Source organism: Myiozetetes cayanensis, unplaced genomic scaffold, assembly GCF_022539395.1.
Source record: "Myiozetetes cayanensis isolate MyiCay16 unplaced genomic scaffold, myiCay2020 scf36, whole genome shotgun sequence".
NCBI lineage: Eukaryota > Metazoa > Chordata > Aves > Passeriformes > Tyrannidae > Myiozetetes > Myiozetetes cayanensis.
The window spans coordinates 833,402-850,299 of record NW_026087588.1 but is presented as its reverse complement, the minus strand read 5'-3'; the positions used below and the strand labels follow the sequence as shown (position 1 = coordinate 850,299).

At 47.3% G+C, this 16,898-nt stretch overlaps 1 long non-coding RNA gene across 8 annotated transcripts in view; it reads right to left on the bottom strand.

The window, feature by feature from the left end:
• LOC126646621 (uncharacterized) overlaps window positions 1–13,282 on the bottom strand; it is a 95,521-nt gene extending 82,239 nt beyond the window's left edge. For 7 of the 8 annotated variants that reach the window (XR_007630337.1, XR_007630341.1, XR_007630338.1 and 4 more), the window contains exon 1: window positions 10,045–13,282. This is a non-coding gene — a long non-coding RNA (uncharacterized LOC126646621). The remainder of the gene's footprint in view (window positions 1–10,044) is intronic. The other variant, XR_007630343.1, reaches the window with a different exon arrangement.
• Window positions 13,283–16,898: the final 3,616 nt, after the last annotated feature.

Below are 16,898 nucleotides of genomic sequence, written 5' to 3'. Positions count from 1 at the left end.
GCTGCACTTGTCAGAGCTTCAACATGATGGTCACTCTGGGGTGAAAATAAGCATAATTTTGGTTCACATCCATATCACAGAATCCTGGAATGGTTTGGGTTGGAAGGGGCCTTAAAGCCCACCTCATTCCATCCCCTGCCATGGGCAGTGACACCTTCCACTAGCCCAGGTTGCTCCAAGCCCCATCCAACCTGGCCTTGAACACTTCCAAGGATGGGGCAGCCACAGCTTTTCTGGGCAACCTGTGCCAGGACCTCCTCACCCTCCCAGCCAAGAATTTCTTCCCAACATCCAACCTAAATTTCCTCTCTTTACTCTCTTTCTAAGCTGAAAGCATCTTCCAAAGCCTTATCCTCTCACCCCATGCCCTTGCAAAAAGTCCCTCTCCAGCTCTCCTGGAGCCCCTTTAGGCACTGAAAGGGGCTCTAAGTCCTCCCTGGAGCCTTCTCTTCTCCAGGCTGAACAGCCCCAGCTCTCCTAGCCTGTCACATGCCCAGATGAATGCTCTATAAATACCTTCAGCTGCCTAAAAGAGACCCTTAGAAGAGCAGCACACGTAGAAAAACAGAGGATTAAGTAATGAGGTGGTGCTGAAAAACCCCTGAAGGAGTCAGGACAGCAAATGAGATGCTACAGTCAGAGTTAAATATCATAAATAACCCTGACTCTGCCTTCCGTTGTCAAGCAAAAAATCAAAACTCAAGACAGGCCTACAAGTACACCGAGATGTTTGCAGGAGTCATGAAAGCTTGGAAAAGTGGCATATGGATAACAGTACCATTGAACCAAAAATAATGGATCTCCCTTATTAAATCTCTGCCTGCAAAATCCATTGTACAAAACACATGGCCAGCCCTTCTTATTCAGTTTCTCCTCAGCTTAAATACATCATCCATAGCAAGGCAAGGCTCCAGCATATAGATTTCAGATAAATTCAAGTGTTTTTGGAGTTTCCCAGCCAAGCAGCTTCTAGGATTCTGAATTACAAACCAAGTTAGGAATTATTTCCCAGAGATTAATTAAAATCCTTTACTAGACTCCTTAATAACCTGCACCTTAAAAGAAAAAAAAAAACCACTAAACAAATAGAGGAAAAAGAAAAAAAATGAAAGCACTGTTCCTGCATAAGCAGGTACAACTGGATGGGATGAGTATGTTGAAATACAGTAATTATTTAAAGTTCTGTTCATGTTTTTGTATCTCCTCATCCTCACTGATGCCATGTGAGCATCGAACAACACAACTTCCCTCTCATCCTCCTCTTCCAACCTCGCCTTTCCATCTTTCCCTGCACACAGAGGAGGAAAACCGTGCAGTGTAGTGTTTCCTTTCGGTAGGATTTTGATTTAGTAAAAGGCTTGTTACTCTTCTAATCTGCTACTTGACTGAAAAAAGGGGCAAGGGATCCCACTCCTGGTGGAGGAAGGGCCAAAATGTAGCACTCCCCTTCTGAACATGTGATTTTTTGCACAATGCCATCTTGAGTTATTCTCTTCTTATCCTCTCAGTAAATACCAGAAGGGAACAAAAACACCTGAGGCTGAACAAAAGGGCTCCAAACTAACACATAACAACCTGCTTTTCAGAAGGGTTGTGTGAGCCCTTGGAAAGAATCCAACAGTCACTTGACTTAATGCTGGAATCCACTAGACAGAATGTTTTTGATCTACTTCTGTGTGTTTCCAAGCAGGAGGGGGTAAATATGAGCCCAAGCACAGGAAAACCCTCACAGGCATTGTCTGATGGGACTGTCGGTCCCATTCTAGTGCCCCTTGAACAGGACACAAAGGACTGGCCCAGTTCAGGCTCTCCCTGGCGGCCCAGATCTGCTCAGATGGTGTCAGAACACATTTCATGCCCAGTCAACTCTTTTTCCTCAGCCAACATAACCCATTTCACAAGATCTGGATAATTCCACAGAGGTGGGAAAACGTGTCCCAGCATCTGACCTGAATCACATGCAAAGGTCAACCAAAAGTTCCCAGAGCATGAAGCCACAGCTCCCAAATCCAAATTCTCCTCAGCCTTAACCCCTTGCACTTTGCTGAACTTGGAAGAGGTAAAGAGAATAAATGGCACATCATGGAATCACTAAGGTTGGAAAAGACCTCCAGAATCACTGAGTCCACCCTGTGCCTGATGCCCACCTTGTCCCGCAGCCCAGAGCACTGAGTGCCACGGCCAGTCCTCCCTTTGACACCTCCAGGGATGGGGACTCCAAACCTCCTGGGCAGCCCCTTACAGTGCCTGACAGCCCTTTCCAGGAAGAAATTCCTCCTGATATCCTCCTGAGCCTCCTCTGGTACAGCTGGAGGCCGTTTCCCCTCCTCCTGTCCCTTGTTCCCTGGGAGCAGAGCCTGACTCCCCCCGGTTCCCCCCTCCTGTCAGGCAGTTGCAGAGCCAGAAGGTCCCCCCTGAGCCTCCTTTTCTCCAGGCTGAGCCCCCTCAGCTCCCTCGGTCGCTCCTGCTGCTCCAGCCCCTTCCCAGCTCCATTCCCTTCCCTGCACACACTCCAGCCCCTCAGTGTCTCTCTTGCCATGAGGGGCCCAGAGCAGGACACGGTTATGCCCACAGGCTATAATCAGCTCATCTGAACTGAATTATCAGCGTAAATGTGGGATGTACTGAGCATTTTTAGAAGATTCCTCAGAGCAGACCCAGCTTGATCACTCATCTCTCCTGTTCCAAAGGCCAACAGATACACCAAATCCTTCTGGGGTTCAGCAGAACTTATAGAGCAACATCCAGGCACCACAGCCAGGTACTTGGGTTTCCTCTCCCTCCAGTGGTTCTGCCACGTGGCCAACATACAGCAACCTATTTATTTTATTTTCATTAAAACTAATTGATTCCAAGCAGGAAGCCCTTTTTAATTTCGTTTAGTATTAGGAAGAATGTGAGTCATCATAAATGAAATGAAAGACACCGCCCAAAATGCATTTTCAAATGCGCCCTAAATAGCAAAGGACAGTGAAATCGGCTGCAGCCAGAACTGTAATTGGAAGCTGCAGAGAGTCCTCTTCCAAGACTCATAATAATTGGCATTTTGCTGAAAAGGTTCATGTAATAGAAGTGTTTGCAAATAAGGGCCAGCTTCTCCCAAATGTGCAGCTCACTCTGGTCACTCAAGCCACACAAAGTACCCCAAAACTGGTTTTGGCAACCAGGTAAACTCTGTGGATGGTGACCCTGCAGAGCTACAGGGGTGCAAAGGAGAAGGAATGCAGCAGGAAGGGTTCATGGAAGGACAGAATGTATGATATAAGGTCTGGAATGGCTTCTCCATGAAAAACAGCCCAGTGGGCTGGGATTCTGCCTAGAAAAGAGGCAGGTGAGGCGAATTGAAAAATCTTGAGTCCACTGGAGGAGGGGGTGAGAATCCCAGAATACCAGAATCAATCAGGTTGGAAAAGACCTCCAGGATCATTGAGTCCAGCCTGTGCCTGATTCCCACCTTGTCACCCAGCCCAGAGCACTGAGTGCCACCTCCAGTCCTTCCACCTCCAGGGGTGGGGACTCCAAACCTGCCTGGGCAACCCCTGCCAATGTTTAACAACCTTTTCAGTGAAGAAATTCTTCCTGATGTCTAAACTCGACCTCCCCTGGCACAGCTTGAGGCCATTTCCTCTCTTCCTGTCCCTTGTTGCCTGGGAGAAGAGGCCAAGCCCCACCTGGCCACAACCTCCTGTCAGGTAGAAAATTATTTGTTAATCATCTTGTCCAACCCAAGAACCAGGAGTGTCAGAGGAAATGAATCAAAGAGATCCCCAGCAAATTATATAAAATGCTTATGAGAAGAAGGGGCTATGGAAAGTTTACAGGGGGTTCAAGGCAGGGCTGGGCAAGTACTTAGAAGTGAGATTCAGCAAGGATCATTAGAGAGAGGAGTCCTACCAGACAGAAAATATCCTAAGCTGGAAATAATTAGGGCCCAAGAGAGCACTCAAGGAAAACCATCATAACTGTTTGCCTCATCCTCCCGTTCTCGAGGAAAGCAATTATGGCCACTGGGTCTCTGCAGAGGGTTGTGTTTTTTTTTTTAAAAAATGCCTTTACTGGTTCCTCCTTGCAGTGCCAGGGGTCACCCTGACCAAGGTAACCCTTAACACTCTCCTGGGGCAGGGGAGAGCTCTGCAGAGAGAGGAAAATGCAGAGAGAACTGCTGTCAGGGGACAAGAACTGCAAAAATGTGGGTCAGAGTGAGACAAACACAGATGTATGTGTTTCTATGGGCTGCTCTTAAGACTGATCCTGCTCCTTCCAACTTCAAGTGCTTATGCATCCCAACTCCCACCCAACCACAGCACACTCAAACCAATGAAAGACCCGACCTCTCCCTCCAAATGTGGGCTCCCCAGGCCTTACTAAGACAGATGATACCCAAATAAGAATCAATAAGCAGGCTGGGAATAAGGCAAGATGTACAACCCAGGGAATGGGGACTGAAAAGGGCAAGCTGATGATTGAAAGGGTGGCTGCAGTGGAGCAGAGGAAATCACACTGCTCAGCTCCTCATGCTTCAGGAAGGGAGGGGTTTGGAAGGAGAGATGTGTCCAAAGGAATCCAGATGCCAGAGAAAATGCGCTGGCACTTCCAGAATCCCTCTCAGTGTTACAGAGTTTAGGTGGCAAGAGGGACAGATCCAGAAACCAAGAAGGAGGTAGAAAGTTATAGAAACAGGGAGGTTTCACCAAGGTAGGGGTTTGTGCAAGTAACAGCTCAAGAAGGGATTGGGAAAAGCCGCAATCCACTCATCTCAAAGCCCCTCTCTATGTCTCCTGTAACATCACACTCTCATTTCCTTCAGTTCTCATTTCCTTCCAGTCCACAGCCCTGTGCCCAGCCAGGCAACCCTCACGCTCAGAAACCCATTCCTTCAGTCTTGTGTCTCCACCAGGATATGGGGGGAGACAACAAACACATATTTTCTAAGAGCAGCTGCACAGCTTGCACCAAACACAGGGTGCTCAGAGCAGCGTTACCCCGAAGGAAATTATTAAAAGAATCAGCTAATTTTGTAATTCACACCTGGGCTGCAAATGTGAAAGAACCTGCAATAATCTCTAATGAAATATTACATTGTTTAAAGAGTTCCCAGTGAAATTCGCCCTTAATTGATTTTTGATCTGTGAAAAAACACTGTGGAGAGAGAGAGAAGGTATTAGTCACACTCCTGTTCTATCCCTCCTGCGAGCACTTCCCTCCCTTTGTTTCCTTTGTCCCCAAGGAATCAACCTGACACTGAAGAAAGCAGCCTGGAAGATACTACAAAACTAATAAATAACACTCGAGTGGGAATCCTGAACAGCATATGCTCTTAAATCGTCCTGAAAAAGGCGAAGCAGTCTCCTATGACAGCTCAGAAATTAGAGAATATGGGTTCATAGCAAGCGCTGTCCTGGGCAAATCCCATCGGCTGAGGGCTTTTCCACCCTTCAGGAACCTCCCCAGTAGGCCCATGGGGAGATTCATGTTCCCCTTCACTCTCAGGAGAGCCTGCAATATGAATGACATGTAGCAATAGCCAAAAATCTTGACAGCAAAAAGCTGACAGAGGATTCATTGCAGCACGAGCGTCCGGCTTGGGATGCACCAGGGCAGAGCAGCTGCTGAAGCCAAGGAAGCAGGTCAGCATTAACTCCCAAGATAATTCACTGAAAAGCTCTTCCAAAAACAAGCATCAAAGTATCATAAAGCAAATGTAAAGCTGGAAGAGATGAGAGGAAATGCATCTATAAACATCGCTGGAGACCAAAATAAACTGCTGAACCAGACGGCTGTAAAACACCAGCCACTCAACAAGGTTTTAACTAACATTTACAACAGCCAGTTCAGATAAACCAAAGCTAAGAAAAGAAAAAGGAAAAACAAAACAAACCAAACAAAAAACAAAACAAAACAAAAAAAACAAACAAACAAACAAAAAAAGCGGTGTGCAAAGGTTCCCAAGAGCTGCTGCAAGGAGCCACATCACAGACTGGCCAAGCACACCAGCACAGTAACACCTTCCACAGCAAACAGGCTGTGAGGGATGTGACAGCAGGTTGAAACCTGGGAGGCTGCCAAGTGAAGTGGAAATCCCTGGACACACTGAACATCAGCAACAATAAAGCCTCTGATAAAATAAAGAGGATATTTATTAAGGCATTAAGGGGAGAAGAAGAGCCCTCTCAATTGCCATGCTCAGACCAGCTGGGCTGTGTTTCTGTGTCCAAACCTGGGATAATAGACGGGGCATTTTCTTCATTTCATATCGCTAATAAAGTTTTATAACATAACCTGGCACAGGTTACCCAGAGAAGCTGTGACTGCCCTTGGATCCCTGCAAGTGTCCAAGGCCAGCTTGGACAGGCCTTGGAACAAGCTGGGCTAGTGGAAGGTGTCCCTGCCCATGGCAGGGGCTGGGATTGGATGGTCTATAAGGTCCTTTCCAACCTAAACCATTTTATGATTTTATTATTATGATTATATTGTTCTTACAGGAAAAATTGGTTCCATTTCATATTCTGTAAAGTACGTGTTGGTTTATCATCATCATCATCATCATGGCTAGGCTTCACAAACAAAGATTTGGGATTGGTTCACACCCCCTGCAAGGAGCTGGGCTTTTCACCTGCTGCTGAAAGGGAGAACTTCCCTTATCACTCAATTAATATCTCTGTAAGATCCAGTGAAATTTCCACCTCAGCTGAAGTGGGGGAATCAGCCAGAGGGGATTTGAATGAAGTGATTCCCCTGTGACCATGAGTTTTATCCTTAAGCAGGACTCAACTGGGACCAGTCTCTGCTCTCCAGGAGTGGACAGGAAGAAGCACCAACGGGAGGCTCTATGTGTGACGTGTCCATCCAAAGGGCTTTTCTTGCCTGGACCTGTCAGAGGAACTTCCTCCAGCATCTCTCCCTGGGCTGCCTTGTCTAGACTATCACACTGAGCATCTGGGGCATTTCATAATCCCGTTAAGAACTGTGACCTTCAGTTCTGTGTTACAGAGTGACCTGAAAGATTGTCCAAGAAAAATATGAGCTCGACTTTTCAAACACACAAATTCCTCCATCTCAGCCATTCCTAGGCTGGTCCAAACCCATGCCACACTTTCTCACATCTGCCAAGAGCTGCTGTGTGTGAAGTGCATTTCTTCCACCTCAGTTTTTTGGGTATAATCATGCACAGTTACTTTTAAAAAATTCAACAGGATCAAAATAATTTCACACTTTGCCTGCTGGGGAAAAAATAAGCAAAGGACTAGCTGCATGCAATAGATATCAGTGATACCCCTGGAAGATGACAGGGGCCAAGGCAGTCCCTCCAGAAACCACCTCCTTGCTCTTTTGGAGCCGGTTACATCTGCAGATGATAAAAAGCACCCTGCTTTGGCTCACAAACACAGAAGCTGATGCACAAGGACCTCAAAAGTGATCTGGGCAACAACACCCAGTGGCAAAGCCTCAACTGGCAGCCAGGACTCCCCTGTCTATCCACTCACCCTGGAGGTGGAGGCACTTGTTCTGTTGTTCAAGGTACAATTTCATGCACTTCTTACCTGCTTCTTTTGGATCTAATGATCTATGCTCTCAATTTGATTTTTCTGCCTTGGAAGCCTGCTCCTTGCTAATTCACATTCATCCATCTCGTTTTCCTTGTTCCCTGCACACTGACATTTTTCTGACTGCGACGTGTTCAGCTACATCATCCCAGGCATTTTATTTGTGTGGTTCTGCTCTAACAGCCACCGTGGCTGCTTCAAATTATGCCTTGCTTTCAGTTTTGCTGGAGTGTAAAAACGTCGTGTAAAAATGAACTGCCCTCTGATGAAGGCTTTCAGACTTCCCCATTTGAGGAACAGCATGCAGCTCTTTTTTTTTTTTTTTCTGGGAGCAATGGGAGAAGGATCAATCCAGCTTTTGTTTTACAGATTGCTACAATAGGTGGCTTCCCTGTAGGAAGTGCTGCAGCACTATATTATGCTTATGTAAAGGGTAATGACTAGGGACTTGGAGAACTCCACTTTAGGAAGTGCCTGACGAGTGAGAACAGCAGGTGTGGAGGAAGAACAAAGCTTAAATGCCTTTCTGTCCTGACTTTCTCTTCTTTTATGTTTGGAGACTGAACTCAGTGTCAGAAGCAAGTCGGCTCCTGCAGGTACATGAAAGTGGAAAGGTGTGAATGTGGCAAGAAAGAAAACCCAAACAAACAGTTTGGGCTGAACAACAACCCCTGTCCCTGAGCAGGTGGCAATGGAAGGGGTTGTGCCCAACAATAGGAGGCTCTTTAACTCACTGTGGGAAAACCGGGAAACTACCAGAGGGGCTGGATAAAGGACAGAACAAAGCGGCAGCAACACGCTACTGAAGAGATGGGGAAAGGCTGCAAGAGCAACACAGCACGTCACAGCAGCTGAGGAAAACACACTGAAACCCTGGATAGGCTCCACAAAGCCATTTCTGACCCATACGAACCTCAAATGCTAAAGGTGCCCCTCCCTGCCCCTGCAGACATGATGTTAAATGCACCTTCATGCTGCTGAGCAGCACAATGAGCCACTGCAGGGAACAAACCTGCAAAGAGGGACCCTTTGCTTTGTGTGTTACAGCCACGAAAGGTGCAAAAGTTCAAAGGGGACTCCCAGAAAATATCCCCAGGATACAGGATCTGCTTCTGAGTCTGAGCTGCAGGGGCCTGCAGTGGGCAAAGCTGACTTAGCCAACAGCTCAGGGGAAGTACTTGAGGGTCCTGTGTGACACCAAAGACATGATCCCACATCCAAAGGGAGAAATAAGAGGCAGGAACTGCTCCAAACCTGCCATGAGCTCTCTGTGCTGAAGGGGAAAATACAACTTGCCTGCTTTGCTCCTGATCTAGAAGGTCTCCCTCCTGTTGTCCTGAGCCTTTGGGCATCTCAAAGGCTGAGTCAGAGTTGCCAGGGGGGCTTTCCCAGTTTTGGGGGTCGCATTTGTCTGGGTCACATCCATTCCCTCCCCCTGTGCGTGTCCAGCTCCATGACGTCCAACTCCTGGGTGGCCTTTGGGAACAACTGAAACAAACACAATTAAGCAAAAAGCAGCAGGAAATTCCCTGAGTGGAGACTCATGTGAAACAACTGAGGAAGGAGAAAACCCCTCTGCATTACCCTAAACACTAAGAGCTTTGCTAAAAGCAGCCTAACAAAGGGGCAAGAACTGCTGGGCCAACACAGCAGTGCACATGTGCTCAGAACACGGATCAGGACGGCCCAAGGATATGATTTGCATCCCTCTCCAGGCTGAGTTTTATGAACCCAGCAGCTCACAAACAAGCAGGCAGAGGGCTGGTGACGCATAACAGCAGTGAATGGGCTGGACAGCAAAGACCTCCCCGATGCTCTGTGAGGGAGGAAACAAAGCTGAGACAAAATAGAGACAAATTAAAATAACTCCGCCAGTCACAACAGCACGAAGACAATGTGAGTTCTGAGCTGAAAGCCAAGGGAAAGCACAGACTGAAATACTAAGTGGTACAGTCAGCACAGAAGTTGTGTGAGCCTAAAATACAACTTCATCCACGAGGCTGTGGTGCAGAAGCTGCAGGAGATGAATATATACAGCACACACACAACGAGACACGGAGAGGGAGAGTGACCTCCACAATCCCCACACCATCTCTGCAGGAGAAAATATCAAACAGTGTTTGAGGGAATGGGATGGCTCTCAAGCACACAGCAACCAGGACTGGGGGAGAGGAGGGGGATACAGCAATATATTCCAACAGCAATATATCCTGGGAATGCACTGCATAAAAAGAAAAGCATCCTGAGAGCAATAGGCATTTCTGAGGCAGAAACGTTCCCATCACAGGGGAAGGTGCAAGGAAGAGAATCCTCACAATAAAATCAAACATTTACATGCCACTGAGGGAATTCTCTCCTTCAGAGAGTGCACATCCAAATACAAGTGACTGAGGAGACACTAATTCCCTCAGCAAAAGCAAAAGGAAGCAGCAAACTCTAGCTCTGGCAGCAGGACACACACAAAACACACCCTTTGGACCCAGGGAAGTGGCAGCCTTACCTTAATCTCGATGCTGGCACTCGGTGGTGCAGGAGTGGGAACGTTCCCTGGGATCCAGGCTGCAGGGGAAGGTCTCCAGTGCCACCAGCAAGCTCCACAAACAAGCAGGTAGGACCCTCTCTGAAGCTGCTCAGCTATGTTCGAACTCCCCCAACATGGTTTAAGGTCTGGAATACAACGACTAACCCCTCTTTGGCTGCTGGAAACAGCCGGGAGGGGAGAGGTAACAGTGAGACGAGGCAGATAAGGGATCACACGCAACTGATTTCCCATCTTCAGGTTCCAACCCCATCCCACGAAGCAAAAGCAGCACAGCTGATATCCACAAATCCTAGAGAGACTCAGAGATTAGTAGGACTTGGAAAGGATCTCATAAAACATCTTCCTAGTGCTGCTGTGCCCCACCGGCAGCACCTGGACAAACACACATTACAGCTGAATTAAGACAGCACAGCTGCTCTACCAAACAGGGAGCTTTCTCTGAAATGCCACGATGTGAAGGAAGGTGAAATCAAACCAGAGGACGGCAGGGAACAGGGGGCCTAAGTCATCCCATCTACAAAAGGAGCAGCTGATACCTGAGGCACAACAATCCCTGGAACAGGTCCGTCTTGCTGGAGAGCCTGCTCACAAAAACAGAGGCAGTATATATTCAAAGTCAGTAAGGCTTCGAGAAGAAAACCTCAAATCACTGCTGAGTGGGTTTTTTTAAAGCCACAGTTTGCAGTCCAAAATATCTCCTGTGCCTCCCACTGAATGTGAAACACGGGAGCTTTGCCATGCACTGCTGAAGGGAGGGTTGTTTTCAGGGATGGTGCCCTCCCAGAGCATCCTTCCAGCAGCAGCTGGGGTGCTGGGATATCACCCCAAAATAAACACAGAAAACTGCTCCAATACATAAAAACCATCAAAACAAGTTTAACACTTGGCCAACTTCAAAGCCAGGTTGGAAATCCTCCAGGAGCTATCCAATACCAAGCGCTCCTCTGCAGGAGCTGCCATCCATCACCCCAGCAAGATGGGAGACAGCAGTGGCAGTCCACCCTGCCCTCCCTGCTGCTGGGAAAGGCTGAGCAGGAGCTTAGTGCTTGCAATGCAGGCACAGCACCGGGGATAGGACACAGAGGGGCTCTTGGATTAGGTCAGGGCATTTCTGGAGGAGCTGGAAAGTCATAAAGCTGTGGGAGATAGTGCAGGAGGCTGATCTTCATCCTCACCCTTCTACCTGCAGAGTTGCTGTCCTGCAGAATTCCCAAAAGCTCCTTTCCTGCATGTTAAGCTGGACAGCAGTAGGGATGCCAGAGGTCTGGCAAGTGCCAAACACATGCAGAAAAGCTGATCAGGAAGCAGAGAGGGGCATACATGAAATACATGCTGTCCTTCTGAGACCTCGCAGCAAAGTTGGAAGGAGCCTGACATGGAGAACAACTTATCATTGACCTCTCCTTTCCAGCCTCCTGGAGCACCATCCCACAGGGCTGCAGGAGGCACTACAGGGAACACAGCAAAGCCAAGGACAGTGGGTTGATCCCAACACACAGGTTGTGTTCATTCTCTATGCTTTTGTCCTGTTTTCCTGGGAAAGGAAACGGACCCAGATTATCAAGCACCGGCCACTGCAACTGCAAGAGCAGGACCAGCAATTCAAAGAGCTGGGAATTAGCTCTAGAAAAGCTGCGAGAAAAGAACAGGGGAGCAAGGCACTGTCATAAGGAGAAACAGCCCTCTTGGGCAATACCAGATGTCTACATCCAGCATCTCCCATTCCCCTCTGACCCCAGAGAGCTGTGGTGGGAAGAGGAACAAGAGATAAGGGGAGAATAGCCTTAAACTTAACAGAGGATAGATTTAGATAGGATATTGGGAAGAAATTGTTCCCTGTGAGGGTGGTGAGGCCCTGGTCCAGGTTGCCCAGAGAAGCTGTGGCTGCCCCATCCCAAGGCCAGGTTGGACGGGGCTTGGGGCAACCTGGGCTAGTGAAAGGTGTCCCTGCCCATGGCAGGGGGTGGAATCAGATCAGATTTAAAGTCCCCTTCAACCCAAACCATTCTCTGACTCTATGATAAAGACAACACATAAATGAACTAAAATAAGCATCCTACGAGTCCCAGAATTACAGTCTGCCTGATCCCAGGACAAACAACCCTTTTCCTTGGGAACAGCCACTCGTGGGAAGCAAGCTTAGATTGAACTCAGAAACCCCCGTTTCTTAACACCACCAGCTTTTTTATGTACCTGTTTAGCCACGTGATTCAACATTTCAAACCCTGAGTTTCCATGGCTGGGCCGTGGTGGGGATGATAATTTCCCTTTGGCAGGTGCTGGCAGTGTCCTCACTGAAGCCGGAGACACATGGAGGCAACTAGAGGGGTGCTGGAGTGGTTATTGATTTGCTACATGACCTTGGCTAAGTCACTTAACCTCAGCTTCTTCATCTGTATATTGGGAATTATGGGACTTGCAGAGTGCCACAAATTCATCTGAGGGAACTACTTAAGAGCCCTATTATGACTTAATGGGATTTCCCCCTTCAGAATGACTCCTGTGAGGATTGAGGCAGCAGGACTGGGGTGTTCATAGCCTGACTCCTACTGGAAGTACAAAGGTTTGGTTTTTTTTTTAGATGGTTTTCCTCTCTCAAACACTCATGTCAATCTTACAGCTCAGAGGCACACAGCCTAAAAGCCTTAACACTCTTTACAAACACTTGTTTAAATGACTGGCCTCATCAGCCATCCACACTAACAGGCCCCTCTCCTTGTCTGATCCATGCAGTACCAAACACAGGGAGTTTCAGCCCATAAGATGCTCAGCTGGGTACTTGTGGTGTGAAGGCTTCTCAAAATAAGCTGCAAACTGTCACATAATGGCTCCCTGGAAGTGAAAATCCAGAGGATCCAGAAGCTGAAGGTTCTAAGAGTGTCCTGGTTCTCGGTGGAAGGCCAGGTCCAAGGTCCAGTTTCTTCTGCAGTGCAAGTAAGTGCAATCCCACCATCCACAGCAAGGCTTAAATCTGTTCCTAACCCCCACAGAGCCCAGCCTATCTCCAAGGTACATTACAACCATTGCCCAACACAAAACAGGCACTGATGTTTCCTAAGAACAACCATTGATTCCATTTGCAAAGCAGCTCAAGACACCTGGAGGACAATGCAGGCCAAGTGTTGAGAAGCTTAACACAAAATTCTCCTCCACAGTGAATTCTTACCCATGGAAGTTAAAATAAAAATACACAGTGTTTGTGCCTCAGTCCAACCAGCACTTTTATAACCACACTCACAGACCCACACACTCAGCCATGTCACTGCAAGCCCACAGGACTAAATCCAAAGATCTTCCCTGTTCTAACTGACTCTTCCACAGGGAATCAAACACTTACAAGATTGAGGAATATCAACTTGTGCCCTGTCACACTCTCTTGCTCCTTCCTCACCCTTCCCCTCATCACCCACACAGTCACTTGGTATTTATTCTGCTCTGTTTTATTTGGATTTCCTCTAAGCAGACTCATTAATCTTCCCTGCAGATGCACAGCTCTGACAGCTGGGTCTTGACACCTCCAGTGCCACTGAAGGACATTCTCATAATCTTCTCTTCTTTTTTCCCCCTTCTCCTTTCTCCTTTTAAAGAAACCCTTCATACCTCACCAGCCACAGGGGTTTTGATTAGAAGGTCATGTGAACTGGAGACAAGGGGGCTGTGGGGGAGGAAGGCAAGGGAAGAGGATGCAACTCCCACAAGGAACTCCCAAAGTCCCACTGAAAAGGTCAGCGTACTTTTGAGTCCTCTGCACTGCTCCCCAACACAAAAACAGACACTCAGCCCAGTGCACAGATAGTTGATAAAGAGTCTAATGAAGTGGAAAGAGTGTTGTAGGGAAAGAATAGTCCTCTCTCATCTCAACATCCCATGATGCTCCATCCAGTTGCTATGGAGACTTAAAAAGAGAAGGGGTTTTGTTGTCTTGAAGGGCCTTCTTCCTTCCCAGTAACCTTGACCTTTTCCAGGTTTGTGTGTGCATGTGTATGTGTTTATAAAAAAAAGAGATAAGGAATTCCATTTCTTCTTATCTGGTCATGGCTCACTAGCTGGCACTGATGCATGTGGGGGGCCCTCAGCTTGTGTCAGCCTGGAGATTTGGAGAGGATAAGAGCAAGAAAATACAGAGGGGGGCAGTTAATTAAGGCTGATATTGCAGAGGACGTTGTTTGCTGGATAATGAATTCCACACGCTTCAGACACACAAGTGCAATTAAAGGTGTGAGAGATGAAGGGCAGGAGACGAGCAGTGGGTCATCCATTACTGCACAAAATGGCCCCTCTGGCCCTCCAAAACTGGGGCTTCACACAAAAAAAACCAAAACAAAACAAACAACAAAAAAAAAACCCACAACAACAACAAAACACCACATAACACAAGCAGAGATTATTTCTTCTAAACAAGACAGAGGAGTCACTGCAGGTTCCCCCAGGTGAAGGAAGGGTTCCCAGGAGCTCACAGCCATTAGAGTGATGGCAGAAGCATTTGACAGGTTGAAAGGAGGCTAATCCTCAAAGCAGGATGAACATGGAGTTCGGCAGACAGGCCAATGCAGAATTATTAAGCTGCTCACAAGAAGTCTGTGTTTGTTCCCTCCCCGTTACCTAGAGCAGGTCTTTAGTTCCCGTTTTCTGCCAGCCCAGAGACAGATGCTGTGATGGTTTTGATCTAGGCCTTCCTGGTGACCAGTCTGTAACCAAGGAAGTGGCCAAGTATCCAGTATTCCATACGATTTTTACGTAAACCAGAGTATAAATAAGTTGGAGATTAGAGACCTCGCTCTCTTCTCTTCCAGCGAGGGTCGGGAACTGTAGGTCCTTGTGCTGGTCTCGCTTATCTAAAGCTGAGGCCTGCAGCGACCACTGGCCTGCCACGTGGGGGTTTCGGAGAGTGCTGGCTGTGTCTGCCAATCCTGCTTTTCTAAGGGAAGTGGTGAGATCTGTTTTGTTAGTTACTAGTATAGTTCTTGAGTTTGATCAAGTATACCTGTTCGGTGTCCCTTTTGTTCCCTTTCATCCCTTTTTTCCCCTTTCCCTATCCCTTCGGGGGGTGGATCCCCTTTTACTATGTATATAGCATCTTAACTGTATATAACTGTAATTTACATAAATATATATATTTTTTATATAAGTAGCTTGACTTGGGGTTCTTTAATTTTTTATAGTTTTTTTTCTTTGCCCTAAGAGGAGAAGGGAGGGGGGAAGGGGGCTGCTGTCGTGACTTTCGGGCATTTGACAGGGAGCCAGGTCCAAACTATCACAGATACCCAGAGACAGGGTTGGCACCAGGAGTCAATTTCATCCTCCAAGGTCCCTCCCAGCACCTAGCCCTCATCTACATCTCACAGAGACACCCTCCACCCTCTCCATCTCCTTCACAAGGGAGAGAGGGACACTTGGCACCAAAATTTCTGCTCCAGTTTGGGTCTCCTTGAGAGATCTTGCTGCTTGCTTTCCATATGAGGCCATAAGCTTCTGTGTCCCACCTCATCGTGGGACAAACAAGTGAGGAAAGATGATGGAAAATCATGTTATTTTGTGGAATAGAAGCCACAGAGCTTCGCTTGGAGAGCACTGATATCAAGAGTGGAATAAAGATATGAGGTGTTCCTGCCACATCCTCTACAGTAAGAGCAAACCAGGCAAGAGCACAAACACTTCTGGGAGCAAGAGCTGGATTTAGATGGAGTGCTGCACAACCCCATCTTCAACTAATGAGGCTTATTCATGTTAGATAAAGAACCCCACACCATTTGGCACCTGGATTGCTCGAGCTGTGGGTCAGTGAGGATCTGCTGTCCAGGACGGCTTTGGACTCCTCTCAATTACCAGCAGCTCAAGCATCCCAGGGGTCAGATTTCTAAAAGTCCTCTAGGGACTGAGCTTCTCTGTCCCTAAGGAGATCATGGATAAGGTTTATGGTCACCACTAACCCTCTGTCTCTGCACTCCCTAAATTAACCCAGCACTGACCCAGGCAAGATAAGGAATTAATCTCAATGAACTCCCTGATAAGTGACCTTGGCTGCTCTCCACCCTCCAAGCCTGGTTGAGCTTTCTCAGATCCTGACTGACTTGAAGCAACTCTACTCCACTTGCTGGTCCTGACAGCTTTCCGTATCACCCTCTCGAAGGGAGAAGAGAGAAACAAAAGAAAAAAAAAATCATAAAAAATTTATTGGGAAATATTTCTCTTTTAGCTGAGATTGCTGTTGATATGATCACCTTTTCATTTTCTGCATGCCTGTGTGTGTGTCTCTCCCCTAAACCCATCTCTCAAGCTTATGATCTGAACTTGTTTGTCCATTCCCAGCCTGCCAAACCATTTTCAAAAATAGGATCCATCTCCTCCTGCTCAAGGCTGCATTGTCTTCATATCCTTGGAGATCAGATGTCTGTTTTCCCTTTTATCACTTGAGCTGCACGTGTTTTGATTGTAAACACCCTGATAACACTCCTGTTAGCCCCTCACAAGTGAAATAATAAAGGATAGATAACATTTCTAGACGTGATACTTATACTGTCATCCTACACTGAGATAACAAGGAGCAGACAGCCCGTGAGTCTGTCTTACCCCGATAAAGATCTTGTCACCATAGATACAAAAGAGATAAACTTTCTAAAATAATATCCTTCTTCATGTCACTTTGCTCAAGTTGGAGAAGTGCAATTCCTCTCCCTCCTCCCACCAAGTGTATTTACAGTTCCTCCCAGCCCCAGCCAGACAAGCCCTTGGCACGTTACAAGACAGGAATTTACGTTTCTCACCCAGGTGAGAGCAGCTGACAGATCTCATCTCACAGGACCACGTTCTGG